Source organism: Polyergus mexicanus, unplaced genomic scaffold, assembly GCF_030449975.1.
Source record: "Polyergus mexicanus isolate NDT 795.1 unplaced genomic scaffold, iyPolMexi1.0 SCAF_12, whole genome shotgun sequence".
Classification (NCBI taxonomy): domain Eukaryota; kingdom Metazoa; phylum Arthropoda; class Insecta; order Hymenoptera; family Formicidae; genus Polyergus; species Polyergus mexicanus.
Window position 1 is genome coordinate 8,277,121 of NW_027223332.1, and position 22,121 is coordinate 8,299,241.

At 37.9% G+C, this 22,121-nt stretch overlaps 1 protein-coding gene across 3 annotated transcripts in view; it reads right to left on the bottom strand.

Annotated features, from left to right (window-relative positions):
* Positions 1 to 18,338, bottom strand: part of Ten-m (teneurin transmembrane protein Ten-m) — a 525,552-nt gene extending 507,214 nt beyond the window's left edge. For 2 of the 3 annotated variants that reach the window (XM_070305173.1, XM_070305172.1), the window contains exon 1: positions 17,636 to 18,338. The gene's annotated coding sequence lies outside the window, so the exon portion shown is untranslated. The remainder of the gene's footprint in view (positions 1 to 17,635) is intronic. The other variant, XM_070305177.1, reaches the window with a different exon arrangement.
* Positions 18,339 to 22,121: the final 3,783 nt, after the last annotated feature.

Below are 22,121 nucleotides of genomic sequence, written 5' to 3' on the forward strand. Positions count from 1 at the left end.
CAACGTTTTAAGATATTTATTACTATAAAAATTGTAAATTATACATTATGCATTTATTTATGCATCAAAATATTTAAATGATTACAATACTCCTTTGTAAAATGTAATATATTATCATTGAATAATAAAATATCGCGCGATTGCTTTAATATGTTAGTATATTCACGATTACATAAATTCTATTGTAATTTTCATTATAATATTTTCTCCGTGTAAGATATATTGTATTTCAGCTATTTAAATGCCAATGACGTGACAATAAATGATTTTACTCAGACAATTATCGTCGGTTACGTTACGATGAATTCGCTATAGTGTAAGATCAGTAGCCAGTAGCCACTTTCTTCGCGCACGTGCGTTTTCGGCACGGTCGTCGAGCCGGTTCTTTTCGATTTTGGTCGTATTTTATCACTCCTCATTAGTCTTCCCGCGGCGCTTCCTTCTCTTTCGCGTTGCGCGCGGTCTCACCCTCGGAAAAGCTCGCCTTATGGCTTTGCCGCGAGGCAAAACATGAAGGACGAGCACTTTAACGGTGCGATTGAAGACCCCGGCCTTTCACACTCTCGAAAATCAGTACGGGATAGACCGGGACGTCGGCAAATAAATGCCTGCGAGTGGCGGGGACAAATTATGTTTGTCCAGCATTTAACGTTTTGCTAACACACGCGTAACGAGTCGACCGGTAACGGTTCGATTTCGTCGACGCCTGACATTGTGTAACGAGTCTTTGTCCATCAAACGCATTGGGATGATTGTCGCTTGACAATTCATTATTTCGATATTGTGTAGTTTTTCTCTTTCCCTCGCTTGTTAGCGATTAACTCGTTTAAATAATAGCCGCGTCGAAAATTTAAAATTGTGGGAGAGAGGATGGAGGGTTATATTAATTAAAATTGTAAATTATATATAGATAGCGTGACGTAACAATAAAAAATGTATTTTTTTTTTTTTTTATGAAATGCGTGTTTCTTCGAACTTGACATTTTATTTTCGTCATCATTTAATATTATTGCATATTAAATAGTCGAGCAAAGGTTTTGAACAGTATACCAATAATTGATTTTGGCTTCAGGAAATATTATAATATACTAAGCGCGCGCACATATACACATAAACAAATATTTATACCGCACTTTGTGGCGTAAATGTAGCTATATGTAGAGATTCGGATGTCGGAAAAAACAAATGAAAAGTCGCGCGTAACAAGCCACCCTTGGGAAAAATATATGTTTGTTCTCATTGCAAACTGTTGCTGCCCGCTTTTGCTTGTACAAATGCAAATGTCACGTTCAGACCACGGCTTATCTCAAACAATATAACTGAGAGGATACTCCATTACGTTGGCAGAATTTTGCAAAGAGACAGGATGTAGAAGGCTTTTATTGCCTTCAAGGAAGGCACTTGAAAGAGGGCGGTGGATAATTATTTCAATGCTTTTAAACGTACATATTTTGATAAAGAAACTGTTACTCGCAGAAGCGTTGCGTGCGTTATATTATACGCACATACAAATAAATGTCTGCAACTTATTGCTTATTTATATGTCATTATTGATTATTGAAAAAAATCAGTGTTGTAATTAAAAATTAAGAATTTGATTATAATTCATGATTGCTATGTGATATTTTTTTGTTTAATTTTTGGAAAATATAATAACTTTTATATTTTAACAGAATACATCTCTGAAAAAATGCACCGGCATAGAATGCAATAGGATGCAAGGTAAAAAGTAAAACGTAAAAAGAAGCGTCAAGTACATGCGCCAGTTGCGAAAAATTGTTGTATATAAATATTACCGTAAAAAAATTGTTTCACAAAATAGTGTTATATTTTAATCTAAAAAAAAAAAAAAAAAAAAAAAAAACAAAGAATAAAAAATAAAAATTTATACTAATTTAATTTTTAGATAGAAACATTTTAATCAAAAAAGCATTAGTACAAAATAATTGTTTTAATTTCTTATAGAAATAATAATATTAATATTTAAAAATGTATCAAAAAATTGAACATTGAAAATTAATATCAAGTAAAAAATAAAAAAAACTTTAATTTTAAAAATACTCGGCGCTTCCCATTTCATTTTTAATAAATTGTTCAGCTTAGGGGTACCTTGTTATTGCTGCGGGTGACTTTTGGCGCGAAACATTACCGTGTCTGTTGATACAACGCGACATCGTCAGACGCAAGCAACTTCTCTGATCGTCTTGTTTACCAAGAAATCTAAAATATTTGAGCATACATCCTTGTCAGATACCGACGGAAGAGAAACAGAAAAGAAAGCACGGATACATCTATAGAGATAATTTTTGCATTGCGTATTATAACACATGCGTTTGACAAACAGCTCGGATTATCATTCGAGGAAAAAACATTGTTCGATTAGAAGTCTTTACTAGTTTTTAATATCGTGATCATTTTCGGGAAAAAACCGATTTTGCAAGCAAAGCATTAACGATTCAATTGTCGGGCTCGCGATTATATATCAAAATTGCTCGGAGCTTTATAAGAGCACATTTTCGGTATACAAAATACGCACGATTTACAGCGAATATATGACGCAAAGAAAGGCTGATAAAAGCGTCGCTGGGATTAGCGCGACGCCGTCGTCAAGTCGAGTGTGCTGAAAAGTATTGTCGTATAAACAGACCGCGCGTAAAAACCGCTTGTACTCGTTGAATAGACCCAGCACATTTTACTCTCTCTCTCTCTCTCTCTTTCTCTCTGCCTATCCTATCTATCGGGTTCACTTAGCCTTTCTTCTTCTCCGTTATATAGAGATCTGCTGTCTTTATAGACAGCTGCACTCACCTCGAGGCGCAGGATAGGGGTTAAATAAACACTCTTTACAATCTCACCCCCCACGACATACTCCAGTTCCTTTTTCATCCCCCGCCGCCAGTCTCTCTCTCTCTCTCTCTCTCTCTCTCTCTCATTTTCTCGTGGTCGTTATGGAACGCTGAAAGTTGACGCGATCCTCTCATTACCCACCATATTGACTTTCGTTGTCAACGTTTTCTTGCACCGTATCGCCCGCGCCCTCATTCCTTCCCGCTCTTCGCGGCTTCGAACTTTAACTTGACGTACGCGACCGATAAATGGAAGAACGGGTGCTTGTGTTCTTCGTCAGCGCACCGGCGAAGTGCTTCTCAATGAGTTTCTTCCGAGTTTTCTCTATCGACGAGATTGATCGCGCTCGTCTCTCTTTCTCTCTCTCTTTCTCTCTCTCTCGGCTGTATCTTCAAGATGCATGCAAGAGGATCCGGCAGCGTGCGAGCACTTGAACTTGGTACCTTGTCGGTGGCCTTTACCGCCATCGCGTCGTCAAAGCGCGGCTTAAACCTAAACACTCTAACGGTGGAGAACGCGAGTATAAAGATATACAAGCTCGTGGAGGAAATTGCAAAACTTACAATCAAATTAAATATATTTATAGCAAAACAGAAAGGCTCTAATATAAAAATATATCGATACAAAGTGAATAAAAAGTTGGCTAATAAGAGCCAGAATGGAACACCCATTTAAGTATTAAGGCACACGTAAAGCAAAGCATATTGAATATGCTAATAAGAATAATAGTAACAGGAAAATAAAATAATACTAATTATTAAATGTATATTATTATGTATAATTAACTATATACGATGCTAGATACCATATGATATGTATGAGGTTCAATAAAATCTTGCATTATTGCAACGCGATACGTCAAGCAGCAGGATTCTAATTTATTATACTAATATACGCGGTCTTAGTTTTTAACGAAGGTAAAAATGAGAGCGTTTTATCCCACAAAAACGTACTTTTTGATTAATTTTTCTCATCTTTTTTATAAATACGAAATATAAGTATGGTATAATACACTCACACATGTAATACGAATTTTCTCTCGCTGTCGATTGGATCTCAATTGTCAAAAATTACGAAGCGAGATTGGAACGTAATATTTTTCTCGCGAGCATAAAAGTTTTTAAGCAGCTGATCGATTAAATAAAAGGAAATCTCGAAAGAATGCAATTTCCCTATCAAATGACTCGTAAAGTTTTAACACCCTTGAGTCACGCGAGTTCACTGCTAAAATAATATAGACTACGTTTCTCAAAACGTGGTTATTCCATCTTGAACGCCCTCGTCGGCAAGTTTGTTCGATTTTAACGAACAAGAATCATAAAACTCCTTTATCTGTACGAGAAGAAAAACAACTCGCTCCGGTAACATCTTTATATTTTAGCGTTGAAAATATTTTTGTTTCCCTATATAATTGTATCGAGATGTAAATATCTCTACAACAAAGTCGTGGGGAATTTACATTATAAATATTACCTGTAACTAGATATCTTGATGGAAACTGCGGTCGTGCGATAAAACGGCCACCGCGATTCAGTCGATACACGAGTTAAAAATAGACACCGCGGCTTTCGTAGAACGAATGTCGGAATGCAAATCGAGCGGGTGAGCGGGTGCAGCTCGCTAGGAGATTGACAAAGCGACGCAATCACGATCCACGGCGGGTAATTAGTTAGCAACGCGCAGCGAGGCTTGATCGCTTTCGATTTTTCTCGCGCGCACCGCTCGTTAATTACTAACCACGATCGATACCGCCACCGCGAACGCGCGGGGAGATCACGGCAATGTGATACGACTAATTTCGCCGTTGCGTATCGCCTATGCACGCGCGCGACTTATTTTCATGGTGCTATAATATAAAAGGTACCCGTGTGATAAATTTTAAGTACCGCGTCGTAACTTCGGGTCTTAAACGTAAAACGTGCGAATCGTTTATACGATTATGGTATGTTTATCAATTTTGCAGATAATCGCACCGGAAAAATTGCACCGCGGAGCTAATCTGCAGAATTTTCATACTTCCTTACATTATTATATGTATAAGGATATTATGTTATAAAGTAGATTCCGGGAAAATGATAAAAAAAAAAAAAAAAACATTTCTCTAAAAATATTATAATTATAAATGCGTTGAAAATTTTTATACATATTTAAAATATTAATCTGTCTTTTTTTACTTACAGATATAAATTTTTTAGTACGAGGTAAAATATGAAAAACAAAAGCTTCCATTTTTTTTCCTTAAAATGTTTAGTTGAATTACATGTTATGTGGAAAAAGTACATCTATAGAAGAGAGACAAATCGTGATTTAAAATTATGGAATTAAAGCAATTAAAAAAAAAAAAAAAATAAAATAAAATAAAATCGTACTTAAAAACTCAAGTCTTATTTTTACTTTTTATCTTTATTAATTAATAATTGTAATTCTACGTTTATCTGTAAACCACAATTGTATTAATTAATTTAACTGATTAATAGTGAGCGTAATCAAAATGTTACATATTTAATGAACAATATCATGCGATTTATATGTTAAAAATTTGAGCCCTAATTCTTACATCTTAAGTAATGATTAAAACAATATAATTTTTAAAAATAAGCACAATTATAAGTTTTCTTAATAATTGCAAATCATTTTCACAAGTAAATCGGATTTCAAATTAGAATGTCATTTAAAAACCTTTTTGCAATATAACGTCAACTTACTCCGCTAATTCACTTGGTCGTTAAGAGAAAAATAGTTGCTCCTATGTTCGATTATCGTACGCGCTTTTAGCCTTAATCCGATTCACCCTTCAGTCTTATTCAACCACCGCTGCTATATTTTTTCATCGTAGATTGAGCTTCACTCAGTCGCGAGAATATGGGCGATTGGGAAACGCCGATAAAGTTTCACGGCGTCAATTTCACGCTGCCGTATGAACTTTATTTTTAGGTAGTGAAACCGGCGCAGATCGCGCGTTGAAATAGTTTACTGCCAATATTTTCTACAATACGCAGAGATACGAGCCGGCGTTTTCGCGCGATCTCTCCTCCAGGTTTCTATCAAAATTTTCGCGAGTAGTCACAAAAACGTACGTGGTAATATGCATAAATTTATTTCGCCTTTTTTCGCGAGATAAACATTTTTCTCACTCCTGCAAAAATCATCTGGTGTAACACAACTGTGTCAGTAAGTACAAAATTGGATACGCCTCAATAAACAATTTGCTAACCGGAGATTAAAAATATGTATTTAATTAATGCATTCCACATCGCGCGACTCAAAATAGTATCCCTTCTTTCGATTTTATCTTGTCCCGATACATCAAAAATGTAAACGTTGATTTAACGAAATATATCTCCGTAATATTGCGTCGATATTTTAATTGCGATCACGATTATCTATAAATACAAACTTGCGCATCTTGCGCCCGTTCACAAAAGGATGTTATGTTATTTATTAAATAAATATGAAAAAATTTCTATATATTGTTTTTTATAAATTAATAAATTTATCGGATAATATATATATTTATGATCTTTTATTTTACAATTCAGCGATAAATATCTTTGCGATTAAATGGACTTTACTAAAATCACGAATGTTCACTCCTCATGGAATACATAAGATTTTAATGAACGATGAATGTTAAATAGTTTTCAACGCATCATTGTGCGAGGGTCAAACGAGAATCGTCATTCAATTAAATTTTTATCTATCGTATTATTAATCTGCCAGTTCACCCGCGATCGAGCACGATGTCTTGTTCAAACAAGCCAATCAAATATCTTTGCCCACGAGCTATCCCACGGGACTCCACGACTCCTCGCTTCGATAAAACGTCATAAATCACGGTCTGACGTGCGCAAGATCGGGAGTATTTATTAATTTAACCGAGACGGCTCCGAAATCCATTATGGGTGGTTACGAGGCAGAATACGATTAGCCGCAATACGCGTCCTTCATCAGGTTGATGTCGGTCGTCCATAAACTACCATCTACGCATAAGATTCTCGGACGAGAGTTTCGCTGTCGAAGACGCAGGCAAGTCATGGACCCCAGCGTGTGCTCGATATATGGATTAACAACTGTGCTTGATGCACGATTAATAATCATCTGTCTCGCTTCTTCATCCCACAAGGCGAACGTATTATTCAATTCTGTTGCAAGTTGCTCTTATTCATGAACTCGTATCTCGAAATCAACAATTATAAAAGATACAATCCTCTAAGAAAAGAGAAATAGCAAATATGTATATCTGTAATTAATGTGTCCATTCTTTAATGTTATATAGATGTCTTGATGGTAAAAAAAGATGTAATTCTTCATAAAAAGATAAATAATTAAAAATGTAAAATAAATTTTTTTTGCGCTTATATATTTTCATTTTCCGGAAAATCAATTTTGACAATTAGGCAATAAATGATTAATTTAAAGCCTTTTAAAATTTGAATAATTTTCGATTAATAATTATATTATATGTCGTCAAGTTATACCTCGACATTAGCTATTAATAACGGAAAACAATATTTTACTTAATAAAATAATATAAAATAATTTAAATTTCTGAAAAAGAATTATGTTTAATACAATATATAAAAAGAATATCAATATATTTTCATAATTGCTGTCAGATGAATTTGATAATATATAACACGCAAACTTTTTGGTTAGAGATCATTCAAGTTAAAAAAAAAAAAAATGTTGTTTTAATATGGATCTTCTAAATTATTTTCATGATAACGAAGAATTGTATGAAAAACTTTTGATTTTTTTATCAAAAGTTTCTAACTTATTCTTTATTATTTATTTATTTCTAGATTATAACACACAAGTTTGGAAACATCCTATGTTTTAGAGGCGCTTCTTCAAATCAAGAAAAATTGACATGCAGATGAAATTAATTATGACGATGAAAGAGAAGTTAATCAACCGCGACTATATTCAATGAGAGTTGGGAGAAACGAAAAGTGAGAAGAGGAGAAAAGGATGCGACAAAGGGGTAAATAGGGGGAGAAGGGAATACATTTTTCACCGTTTCTACGCTAATACCGATGCGGATTAACAGTGAAAGTGGATAAACCGGGCGTCAAGGGCTGGGTACCGGCAGCGCAATGGGGGGAAAGGGTGCGTACTGCCAATAAAACCAGGGTAGAGGGGTGGAGGGAAACGGGGGAGGGTGTCAGTATATCACGTGGCTCTGGCTGGTCGTGTCCAACGATACAGTCCAATATATTATCCAGATAGCCATGCTAATTCAGCTATAGTCCCCGCCGGTTTGCGCCTGACCGAGCGGCCTTCGTGTTGTCACACGGTTGTTGCTGCCGCGCGTGTCGTTCTCACGCACACGTGGACACATAGATACGTTTCGTCATCCCCGCGGATCCGACGGGGTCTCTCGGCATAGTCGTCCTGCATGTGCGGCAGGGATTTCAGGGGGGATGCATTGCATCCTCGTTACACGGTATTATACGATCGGAGGCGAGACAGGAGAAGATTACGTTGCGTCGCGTCGCGTTTGACCGGAACGAAGGTCCTCGCGTATATTCTAGAATGATCCATTAATAGGTTTATTCTTGAACGATTACCAATAGCGTTACGTAGCTCCGATATCGGGGAATGCAGCTCGTCGATAACGTAATAAGCCGATTTCGCGATCGACGCAAGCATACGCGATTATAAGAAGCTTAATGCGCAGCCGAAAATACAATTCAAAGGACACGTATATATGGTATAATATAAGTAATCAAGTACCAAAGCTATCTTTTTAAAACTCTGGAATTTTTCTTGCCTTTTCTCTCTTTTTATAATATTTCGTATCAGAATTTTTACTAAATAGATATTTTATATATATCGTTGTACATAATTATTTTTCAAGATACTAACTCTTACATGTATCTCATTTTTGATATATATAGAAAAATATTTATAAGTAATTACGCGTATCTTAATTTTTAAATTCAAATTATAATATTGTACAATAATTTTGCATCAGCGTACGTGAATTATCGTTGCACTTGCGCTGAAACTGCGCCATTACACCGCTTTCGAAAACCTGTCGTTTCGTTCGCTTTGAACTCCTAATTGAAGGTGCTCGCACGTAACAAAGTCCGGAATACAATTTTGCCGATTTTGGTGTGTTGCGCACGAGAACGTGAACGTTATCCAATTTCGTCGCTCCAATGTTCGCCTGGTATTGCCTCTCGTATCGAGTAAACTCTTCTAGAAAATAATATTATACTACGTTTCGTAACCGCAGAGAAATGTTTCGCAAATTCTCATTGTCCATATTTATAAAACGGTATAGAGTGTCTAGCTTTTACATTATTATTCTGCCAAATTCCCGCTTTTAACTTGCACGTTTCGCGTTCAATTTTAAAATTGAGAACACAAGAAAAAAAATAACGGTTTAATAAAGAGTTTCTAAAAAAAAAAAAAAAAAATTGTATATTTTTTAAAATATGAAACGTATCATATATTAAACATACAATTTTCAATTACGTAACATGATTTTGATTTTAATATTTGTTAGAAAGGGATAATCGTGTAACTGTGTTGGTATTTAATTAAATTATCAACATTTGGCATTATAATAAGATATATACCTCTAGAAACACACCGATAGATTTATGAATTGTTTTTCTCTCTTTCTCTCCCCTTTGCTCTCTTTCTCCTCTGGGCTTTCTCTCTCATAACATTTCCTCAACCTCCGGCTTAAAGGAATTAGCGCTCGTAAAGCGACGAAACATCCTCGTGTTACACCTGTGTCGTCGTGGAGTAAACTGGTTCCGACGGAGATACAGGCGCGTTTGCAACGGTCTCAATTAGCTCGGCTTCGCAGTTCGTTAGACCCTTTAAAACCGGTTTGCAGCGCTAAATGTTTTCAGTGACGGGAGCGTACACACGTCCCCGGAAGACGCACGCACGTAGGAAGGATGAAAAGCGAGCGGAATGAAGGAAGTGAACCAAGGTCGTTTCCAAGTGAACGAAATTGCGTAACGCGAGACATCGAGGGGCGGTAACTAGTTTAACCTGTGAAATTTAGTACGGTTTATCCCGCGGCGTGAAAACTTATATTCTCTCTTAGCCCCGTTATATTAAGATCGTATTCCGTGACCGTTCCGACAGAGAATGGCAACGAGACAGCATAACGGATACGATACGACGATATTCACGCGCGTTCAATGACGACATTACTCAATTAATCCTATCACAAATATGATGTTTATTTTGATGTTTTCTAATTAATTACATTCGAGTACATGCACGAAAAGCGGCTGTAAAGCACGGAAAGCAATTTTTCTTTACAATGCGTTTGCATAGAACCCCATGGCTTCTTTGCTGTATAAATTTCTGTGTGCCCATTAATTTCACGATGTGCATATAACTTAAAAAAGAATGAAAAGAAATGTGTCCCCGTGAAAAGCGGTGACTAATGGCCGCGCTATTGTACCGGCGTAAATAATGGAAAATTTCGGCACAGAAGAGAGAGAGAGAGAGAAGAAAGAAAGAGAAGAGAATCGGAGAATTGACACGCAAAATGACCCATTAAACGAGGTGGAAATAACGTCTGCGGAAAGTTCGTCCGTTAACGGCGGTCGAAGTAATTAAACTGAAAACGTGTCAAACGGACGTTCGCCAACGTCAGCATTAACGAACGGCGTCTCTCTCTTTCTCGATCACCGCGGGCAATAAAGCTTCATAAACTATTTCATAAACACAGATAGCGCGAATCGTATCGACATAATTTATTTTTCCCGCTTATTTCCCCGGGGATCCCTCGCCATCCCTCGCCATCCCTCGTCCAGATATTGAGACTTATCCGAACGATAGTCACGCGCTTTCCTCGCTTTATCTCACACGTTTTTTATCCCCAATTCCTCCTTTTTTTGATACTAAAATATATTTATTTTTAAAAAGGATTGCATACACACAATGAAAGCTCGAGTACGTGCTACTGGATTGCATTTTATGGCTAAGTGATTTGTAGATCGTATATATTTGTAAAAAATACTTGCCAGTATAGAAAAGTTTGCCGTTTTTTTTATTTTTTCTTATATCAAAGCAATATAAGTGCATTTTATAGTATAAATAATAGACGTGCGGTTACCCAATATATAGATTTCTTCGTCATCTACGATATACTATCACATATATTACTGGATTTTAATTATTTAATAAATATTTGTGGTTATTTAATTTTGGTAAATTTTAAAATTAACATAAGAAATATTTAAATAGAATTCTTTATATTTCCATTAACAGATATTTTCTTCTAAATCTGCAAAGTTAAAACTTTGAAAATATTATATATGTATATATACATATAAAATTCAATTCTCTTTGTATTTATTCGTATAGTCTTCCAAGATATATTTGTTTGTTTTTAATTGTAATAAATGACTCGAATAACAATGGGTGTATTATTTATGTGCGACTTTGAAACATAATATACTAAATACTTTCAATGTAATAGAATATTGAAGAAAGGGAAAACCAGGCAGAGAAAAATTCGACAATTTTGGGACATTTGATTTAATGCGTTAAATCGAGGTGAGGCAAAAATTTTTACGCGACTCACGCAGATTTAGTGTTCGCGATTAGCAAATGCAGACGCAGGTAGACGCGCAATTAAACCCTACGCCGATAAATTCGTGGAACCGTCGAAACAGGAAAAATTTCACCGCGTGCCTCCCTTCTCACTCCAAGTCGACGATATTGCTCTCCACCAGCACGCAGAATTCTTAATTAAGCACGCTACGATTTGCGAGGGCCTTTGATTTCAACGATCGGCCCTCCCTCGGCAATAAAGCCGCGACTTAGCTCCAAGTTGAGAGAACACGCGCGGAAGCTCTCTGTCTCTCTTCTTCTTACCCAAAGCGCGAGCATTTTCGCGCAAAAGTTAAATTCGCGCCGCGTGCTCGAGGGCCACCTCGAGCGTACATTATTTCATTAACCGTGCTTTCCTCATCGACCCCTGCGCCGTCGACCTCATCGTTACCACCACCTTCGCAAGACGCCTTGTTCCCGGCACGGAGTAAACGGTGCCAGGGACATGGCCGACGTCGCGTCGGTATGGTAATAGCATGGCAAGAATGAGACCAAGGGGTGATTGGAAGGGGGAGAGGAGGAAGTGGGACGGAAGAGGAGGAAGAGAAGAGGGCGAAGCGAAGGATCGGGCCAGGGTGGCCGCTCTTCGCGCGCGCTGCCCCATTCTAACCGGCTTTCATATTAATTAATTTGCTCGAGAGTTTTAACGACTTATTGCACTTCAATTAACTCATTTTAAATTGCATAATCCGCGGAGAGGCCGGTACCCGTGGATATAAACCGCGCGATATAAACCGAAGATGGTGAGATCCGTTAACGGTAGTATAAAGACGTGTAAACGTTGGACACATAGTCACGATTTTACGCGCCGTTGACTTTAACGAAAAATGAAATTATGATCCCGATTTCGTCGACGTTCGGCTAATAAAGATAAAAACAGCCATAAGATTTGCAACAATTAATCTCTCGAATTGTGACAACTTGTGTTTCTCAAATACGATGGAACTTCATAGAACAAATCGTCTCTCGGCAACTTTCTTGAGATTGTAGCTATAGGTGTCAATATTTAACTGTAAATACGTTTCAAGCAAAATGTGCGGCGTAGCTCCTCTCTTGATCATTACCTCGAGAAATGTAGCGCGAAATACGAATCAATAACATGGACTCACGCGGGGAGCCGAGAACGGATGGACGGGACGCGGTTATTCAACAGATCATGTGCGCACAATCCCCGGAAACGTTTCAAAAAGTTGGGAATCGAGACGACTCCGCGCATAGAAAGTCAGAACCGCCGTGGGGTGGCGGACCGATCTGAAAGGAACGAGCTCAAGTTTGCCGGCGGGAATGAGCGCTCGGGAAACCAAAGCCCCCTCTTGTTCCTCGTACCCCTCGTTTCGCGAACGAAGACCGATCCAGCCCGTAATTACAATCCGAACAAAGTTATGCCGGATCGGAGAGCGGCCGCGGGGATGTGTCAAGTATTTAATCAGCGCCGGGTCGAGTCTCCGTACGAGACAATGGACGACGGCCAACTCCCTTTACGAGGCTTGTCCTCTTCAACCCCGCGTCGCGACATAACTCTCGCCCCGCTACGACCGTCCGCTTCTGGTACGAATTGAAGGGGTGGGGAGGGTGCAATTATGTCAACCTCATTTCGGAGCAGCTTTACTTATCTTCTCTTCATTGTACTCCGTCCGTCTATATTTTCCTCCTTTTCTAACCAAATGCCCTTGCATGCTCTTCGTGTCTATTTCTCCCTCCTTTCGCGCGCGCAGTCTTATCTTTTTCATGCTCCATGCTTTCTGATCTTGCAGAGATGAATATATATATATATATATATATATATATATATATATATATATCTTTTTCTTTATATTCTCTAAATTTGAAATTAGTTTCGTTTTCAATTTTAGTATATAAAAAGAGGAAAAAGTGATTCGCGTAAATTTTCAACTCCACACACATGTTACATAGATTGCGATCTGTTTGTTATCTAAGAAATTACGAAAGATACGAGTACATACATACACGATCAATCCGAGTCTACTTGCGGATGACGTTTTTACGACAAAATTCCGAAAACAAAAGTAGCTCGGTGGTATTCCGTTTGTAATCTTCGGTATCTGATCGCGCGGAAGGCATGCTCTACCCCCTGCAATCCGGTACATCTACCCCTTGGTATTCGCCATCTCGATATACGGCAGTGACGTCTGTTCCTCGAATCACGCGCAATCCGTACAAATTCCCAAGCTACACGCAAGCTGCACGTCAGTGGTTTTCACAAAGAAATCCGTAAATAGCCGTAAATAATCATATAGTTCTTTCCGCGGGATAAGCGATTAATTTATCTTCGCAAAGTCTCGACGACAGCATTATTCAATGTTTTATTAATGATAGAGTAATTCCGGGGGAAAAAAAAAACGAGCGACTACATCCATCTTGAGAAAATCATGGAAAACATAATGGATATCACGCGTGAAATATTATACAAATTGTATAATATTTTCTCGAATTATAAATCACTCCAATATTTGCATAAAACAATGCGCTGTTATGCTTTATTACTTTTTATCTATCTTTAGTAAAAATTTTCTAATTCTTTCATCTCTAAGGCATAGAGATGATTTTAAAACTTTAGAATTTTTTATCAGACGTAATTAATTATTCGAAGTAAAGAATGTTAATAAACTCAATTTCGATACTAAAACATGAAAAATACATAATACATAATATCCTTTTAATTCTTCCCTCTTTTCCTCTGTATTTTTAACATTTCGCCCGAATTTCAATCACAATTATACAATATACAAACTCGGCAATATTGAAAAATATTGAAAGTTGCATTATTCGTCTTAATCAGTCAATTTCTTCCAAAGACTCGCTTTATCCTTTTATCTTAATTAGTTTTTTACATTTATATAAATTAGTTAATCAGTATTATAAGCATCAGCTAGTATCATAAATATAATAATATTCTAAGGAAAATTGTTTTTATTGGACAGCTTTTGAAAAATAAACAAGCATGTCTCTGGATTGTAAGTAAGCTGTCAATTCTAAGCCATCTACTTATAATCACGAATCACATTATATCAGATACATTTTATAAAGCTATAATATATTTGATACAATACTCGATGTGTGTGTGTGTGCACACAATGAGGCATTTTATACAAATGCGCTGGAAATGAGCGCATTAATAACATTACAAAATATATTAATGCACGTGCGCGCGAAGCGTTTTACAACTAAACGTATTTCTGATGAGAATATAACGTGCATGGAATATATGGAGCGTAACAGCGTATTGGTCTCCCCCGTGTATCGCTCGCGTGCGGTTATACAAATGTGGACCAACGCACTCTAAATTAAGGTTTAGAGTTGGTACAAATCAGTATCGAAGTTATGGGCATACATAGACGCACACACACATACACACATACGCGTACATACATACGTGCCGAGCCGGTAAATCTAAATCCCTTGCGATTGTCTGTCAATTATTTATGATTGGCGGCAATTTGTCCAATCGAGAATAAGCTCTTTCCTACTCGATGGGGTTTACCGCCTGCCATTCAATGTTTCGGACTGTATTATCCGTTTCTCTCTTCCCTGTATTCCTCTCGTTCGCGGTACGCACAGACACGCGTGTTTGTCGAAAAGTTCGAAGGAAAATGATTAAAATCATATTTCTCAGAATATATATATATATATATATATTTGCGCCGATAAATGGAAACGTTATCAGAAACACGAGTTATATGCCGGTGTGTTAGGCACATATAGTTTCGATAACAAATGTTACGTTATATTGAAAATTTAATCGGGGTCACGGAATTTCCATTTAAATTGCATTTTTGCGCGAGATATAAATGTGCACTGCAAACCCAATTAATTAATTCCGACAATCAATCCGCGATTCTCTCTCCACGAAGAAACGGATGTCACGGAGACGCGGCACAATTTCAATAGACTTTATACTACAAAAAGGATAAGGGTTGCGACAACGGGTTGCAAAGATGATACTGCTGCCATTTCCAGCCAACCAATTCAAAAAGTTCAAGCAAAACTCTTCTAGCCCGAAAGAGAGAAAGCAGACTCTTTCCAACTTCATTCCAACGTGCGATAAGCGACCGCGCGAAAAAAAAAAAAAAAGCTACTCTCGTGACACGCGTACAGTAGCTTTTATCCGAGCTCTCCTTACTTTAACGTAACGCGGGACTCTTCGATTTATCTTACTTTTTATTTTAGTTCTTAATGAGCAATTAATCAGACAGTATACAGCTGAGTTAATAAACATTTTCGATATCCCGCCGATGAAATCGCACAAGTTTATATACCGTGGAACTGTGAATGAAATAATCTCGTATATCGAGTTTGCAACGAAAGCGCTGCAGCTCGGCATTAATTAAGCGAAACGAGGGAATTAATGACGACTAACTTTCGATGCGTTGAATTACACACGCCCTTCCCCTCCCCATCTCGCCCCCGCGGGTTACATTCGCCCGACGCGTAATCATCGTGACGATCGAACCCTTTTTTTTTTTTTGTATCCGTCGAAATTTATTTGCGCGATGTTTGCCTAACAAGCCATCGCGTGACGCACAGCCTCTGTATAGGCCTCAATCGGAGGACCGGGATCGAGTTTTTATTCCCGCGTATAACGTTCATTTATGCGCGCTTCTCTCTCTCTCTCTCTCTCTCTCTCTCTCTCTCTCTCTCTCTTTCTCTTCCTTTCTTTCTCTCTGGCTACTTAGTTAACTAAGTTTGCCCAAAAAACTAACGTCGCGTGCGACTGCGGCAAATTTTCAATCTACGTGACGCGGGAAGAAGTTTGCGCGCCGCAAATAAGTTAATTGTCTACGCCGCAAAAAATCGAATTAATTTTGTTGCAAATTATATTTTTGCTTCTTCTCATTTATTTCAAAGTAACGGTAACGCGATTAACTACGTTAATTTATTAAAGAAACGGAATTTTGCGAAGTATAAAAATTCCGCTAGCGGCAACATAAATTCTTGTGTGTCTTATGAAAAAATAATCGATTTAAAACTAATCTAACAATAAGACAAACGATCGTTCGCATTAAATATTACTAATTTTTCTTTTCTTTGGGAATGCCGAAAACGTATAAGCGTAATTCGTTACAATTTTTTATAAGCGAGAATTGCGAGGGAAATTGCAAACTTTGGCGATTGATATGGCGCGTACATAAATCAACAGAGTTCGCGGTTGAATGGTCAACATCTGAATTCATGATTCGGCGAAGTTAACGCGTATTCGCGCAAATGCGCAATTTGAATTTGTAACCATCGAATTATATAGCGTCGCGCATATTAATCGTAAGCGGCGTCCGCTCCGGATAGACCGCAACGATCTTTACTTTTTTTTTTTTCTATTATCCGGTCTCGCCACTTTGCCACGTCTTTTCCGTCTGCCATACTTCTGCTTTGTCAACTGTCTTTTCTATCTCTTTCCCGCTCTCTTATGGGCCACCCACGACTTCGGCCGGCCCTTCCACTCACGTCAGCTTAACGTCACTCATGTTCGTACGGCAGGTCCTTTTTGTCGCGCTTTACTCTTTCCGCTTCTCCTCTCCGTCTCTCCTCATTTTTCTCTCCGCTCTTTTCCATCCTCCACTTCGCGTGTACTATTTTAAAATGCGCGTTTGAACTAACGGTATCCATGAGAGTTGGATATTTGCTAAATGTCTGCTGTATATTTAACTCTAATTATCGTCATTCAAGCCTTAAGCTCAACTAATTGCAACTAAATTAGACGAGATAAATCACACTACCGGCAGAATATAACAATTTTATATCATATTTATATATGTGCAAAGTTATTACGGAAGTTATTTTACGGATATACACGTATGAAAAAATAAAATTTAGATCTTGTAATATAAAGATTATATAAAATCTAAACTGTATAAATTCTAAGAGTTATTCCAGCAGACGTTACTTTATAATACATGACAGTTACACGAATTAATAGATTTTGAAAAATTTCTCTTTTTTTTTTATAAAAAAATAATACGAGCCCATCTTGTGAGGAGCTATTTATAGTCTGATATCAAGAATAGACTGTCTGACACAATGCCAGCAACACTTGTTGCTCATTCGCAGATGATCGTAAACAATGAACATGGTCATTTTATCGAGATGTCTTTCGCTTTTTTCATCAAACTTTAAAAGGTTTGCTTTACAACGTAAAGCGTTTCTTACGTGTAACATAATAATGTTGAAACTATAGACTCACCAGTCTCACGTGTCTGACGCATCAATTCCCACTTCGGAGGCTTAACCAGGGTCTGTCTCCCACCGTTTTTTCGCGTCCGTGCTCTTTCGGCCTCTATAACTCTCTCGTCACGTCACGTTCTGCCTTCCCACCGTCCCCGGAGTCTACTTTACACAGATTGCACTGCACGTCACAGTCGTCCTTCCCCTGCCGTGTCTTTCCCTCTTTCCGTGTACGAACTCTTTAACAATCGAAAAATGTATCAAAGGGTCCGCACGACGCGAAGCGACATTGACCTGACATTAAAGCTTCTCTTTCCGCGTCGCACAATCAGTATCCCTTAATCAGAGATCAAGAAATAGAATCAGTCGTTCTCGAGGAACCTCTGGATGCTTCCGAAAGACTATGGGCTCCTCGTTCTAATCTGGTGACTTAACACGCCGCTGTCACGTGTTAAGAGGAGGAAACTGTCTGTCGTTAGAGGTTTTCGATTTCAAAGAGAAGTCTCAGAAGCTCCAAGAGGGAACGTCGCGAGATTTCGCTCGTCTCGAGAACGTCGTGGGGAACCGTTATCGGCGATTATCGGGGCCACGACAGTTCAAAATTTTCACGGAAAATATTCACGATGTGTTGAAACGAATGTCCTGAAACGAGATTCTATACGAGCATCCCACAAAGCATGCGTTTGTCTTCGCTGTCTCGTCCGGTCACGTGGCAGCGAGCGCCCAGGTTCATTGATCGCGAGCCGACCTTGGTAATGAGCCGGCGAGGTGCGAGCTGTCAACGATGAGGTCAACGCATGCACTCAGATTGTGCGACAACCCCGTGGATATTCTTCCTGCGTCACCGTGGGGTTCGCGCCGCAGGATCAACGCGAGAGAAAACGATCTACGAGAACAGGTGGTTCGTTTCGCGTGCGAATCGTGGGGCCATCCAGCATTCGCGTCGGGGCCACCAAGACCGCCCGCGTTTGTCTTTCCCTTTCTCTTTCTTTCTCTCTCTCTCTCTCTCTCTCTCTCTCTCTCTCTCTCTGTGCTATCGCTCGTGTTTACGCTCAGAACGAGTACGTTCTCCAGAGCCCACGAGGAGGAGGAATATACGTCCGTTCGCGAACTGTTCGCCAAACGTACTGAGAAACCCGGCGGACGGTTCGCCGGTGACGTTGTGCCTCCGCGGGTTCGATTCCCGGATGGGCATGCGCCACGTTCTGCGCTTTCGGAGGGAGGTTGCCGTCGCCACCGCCACCGCCGCCGTCGCCGCCGCTGCTGCTGCTGCTGCTGCTGCTCGCGGAGATGCATCCACCACCGAAAGGTGATTGCCACCGGTGGGGTTGCTGAGGGCTCTCTTCCTACTCATTCTATGCCTCTCCTCCTCACTACCCTGAACTTTGCTTTTCATCGACGTCTTCGTCGATTCGACTATCACCGTATTAAATATTTGTAATATGTATGAATACACGCTGACTTTAATTGGAATTAAAAAAAAAGAAGAGAGAACTGCAAAGAGTATGTCATGATAATTATATTTTATACGTCATTCAATACGATCACTTGAGATTTTATTAATTGTAGTGTCGATAGCGATAGAAATTGATTGTTTATCAAGTTGTTATGCTTATCTTGCTCCTTTACAATTGCACGTAAATCTCTATATTCATATCAATTATTTATTACATCTATAGTTTTACATAAAAAAATGCACACTTTTTTCTACGTTTTTATTAATCCGATATTATATTTTGTAAGATAAATATAAAATATGGTGCACATATTAATATGTTTATGATAGTCAAGATACGTTTAACGTTAATGTACATAGAATGCATCTTTAATAATGAGGTAAACAATTTAAAGATTTCATGCAACGCATCTCATTTCGAAGCTATATGATTATAAATTTGACAATCTGTTTTCATGAAATGTCTATTTGTTGCGAGGTAACAGTTCGTGAAGCGAAATGGAAGGTAATTACGACAGGCGCACTTGTTGCTCTTGTTGTTGCCTTCCTACTGTTATTGCTAAACATACCGTATGTTTGAGTATCACATGCCATCATCATCTTAAGGAGATATTTCATAACTTTATTTATATTTCTCTATATATGCGTATTTAATATATTTAATTAATATACAAGAAAGGGAAAGATAATATATTTATATATTAATTGTGTATTTTTAAAATAACTAAGGAACCCCCACCTGTCAATGAAACTCGATAACAATAAAACTCTTATTCTATTCGACGAAATTTCCAATAATTAAATTCTCTATAAATTTCTCGATAACCGCATCATTGTAACGCTGATAAATCGTATATCCCCGATGTATGCCCAACGGTTCACGGAAATGTAGCGTGTTATTTATTTACATATCATGTTTATATCTAAATATATCGTCTCGAGAGTAGAATACACGCAATATGTGTAGAGCACGGAATTGCATTGCATTCCTACGCTTGTTCATCCCGCGTAATTAACGTTACACATACTGTAATGCATGTTTCATTATGCGGGGGTTGTATCGCTGCATCCTTGTACGTGCCATAATTAGTAAGCTTAAATGTAGATATTATTCACGACACACGATAGTCGTACGCCCACGATAGAATGGGCTTCAAAGAGTAAAGCGACGCGCATAATTGATAGTCTGTGTGGGAAAAGTCGTCTGCAAATTTTCCTTACTCCTTTTATTCGCGCATCGGGCTCTGTCCAATTCCGTTACCGTTTCAACCCCTATGTCGTGCAGTCTCTCTCTCTCTCTCTCTCTCTCCTTCTTACTTATACGCTTTTATTCTGCAATCAATGATAGAGTCGTCTAATCAAAGTCAAAGTACCCCGCAAATAAAATGAAACTCTTATCGACAGCAATTCCAAGCAAATCGAGTATTGAAATGCATCTAAAGTCAAGAACAAAAAGCGATTATTTTCTTATGCCAAATAAAAAATTTTCTCAAAAGAGACAAGCGAATAATTATAATTACATTGAAAAGATTGATGTTTTTTGCTGAATTATTTTTACGAAAGGAATAGATAGTGCCTTTTTTTCTGGCACAATGTGTCATATATTGTATAACTGAATATACCATTACCATCTTTTCTAACGAATATACGTGCGTATATTTCTTTATTCCTGTTATTTTTCAAAATATCATTGCATCCATGCGACTATGCAGGCATTAATATACGTCACGGCTATGCTTATTTCAAACCCGTTCTCAACAGATGATTCCACTGTTTTATTTCGTTATTTTCTAAAACGTAGCTAAACCGTTAAAGAGCTTTAATTATATCGATTCTATTAATGACACTTTGCAAAATTTAACAACTTTTGTAAACACACGTGCATTTTCGTGTCGCGTAATCAACGAATATTCATCGAATTTCTGTAACAACCTTGTGACAAACAATGCGTCGCCTCAGCTGGCTTATAACTTTCTAATGTCTCTTAGAGAAATTTCAATTGTTAAATGTAATTCGTGAAGTAATGTCAGCTTCCAACAATGGCATTCGTACGATCCTCACTTAGGCCCCCCGTACGTGAATATGTCAACGTTTTCATTGGTCGATCGAGGATGAATCTAGACTGGGTGCCCCGGATAAACCCGTAGATTGAGACAATACGCGGCAGAGCCGTGTCGCCGCTATTGCGGAAGGATATGAAGGTTCGCGCGCTATGGCCGAGGGAACGAGAAACCTAGTTAACTCGGCAGGTTGATTACGCGGCGGCAGGTGTCACGCGCGCTCTCGCCAAACTTTACCGAGTTTCCGTCCAATCGTGCGAAATATCTTACGAATTAGGAGTAACAGCGGAGTTTCCGTTCTTAATGACGATACCGCACTTAATTGCTCTCGCAAAATAAATTTCCGATTATTTTTCAAACTCATATTTTGCGCGCGATAAATTCGACAATAATATATATTTTGAAAATTAATTTAAGAAATGTTTCAATATCAAAATCAATAGGATAACTAATTGTTAACATACTTTATCCTAATACAAGATAAATTATCTTTCCTATAAATCCTCAAAACTATTGCTTAAAATAAGAAGTCTTGAATACTTTTATTATTTAATTATCCGAGAATTTTCTTATTATAATATATGATATTATGATATTATAATATATGATATACGCGATTTTTGGGAAATATAATTTTTAGAAAATTTAGCTCTACCGCATTATTATAAATTTAAATTTTTATATAGCGATGTGCGTGATGTAATATTACTTCGCAAAATAAGAAGCAATTTAATACTCACCGATAAAACAATCGAATATCTTTTCTTCCACGATCAAGAAATCATTAGATTTATTTGAGAACAAAACTATAGTGTACATGTATGTGAGGCTATTTTGGATGCTTATTAAATTCAGATCATTGGTTTCAATTAAGTTTCTTTTAATCGGCTTTGTTGCGCGGTAAAAATTGATTAAAACTGAAAGAGGCGGGGATTAATACTTCGGTCATTGAACACAGAAATAATCTCGCTTGCTGTTTTCCGGGTTAT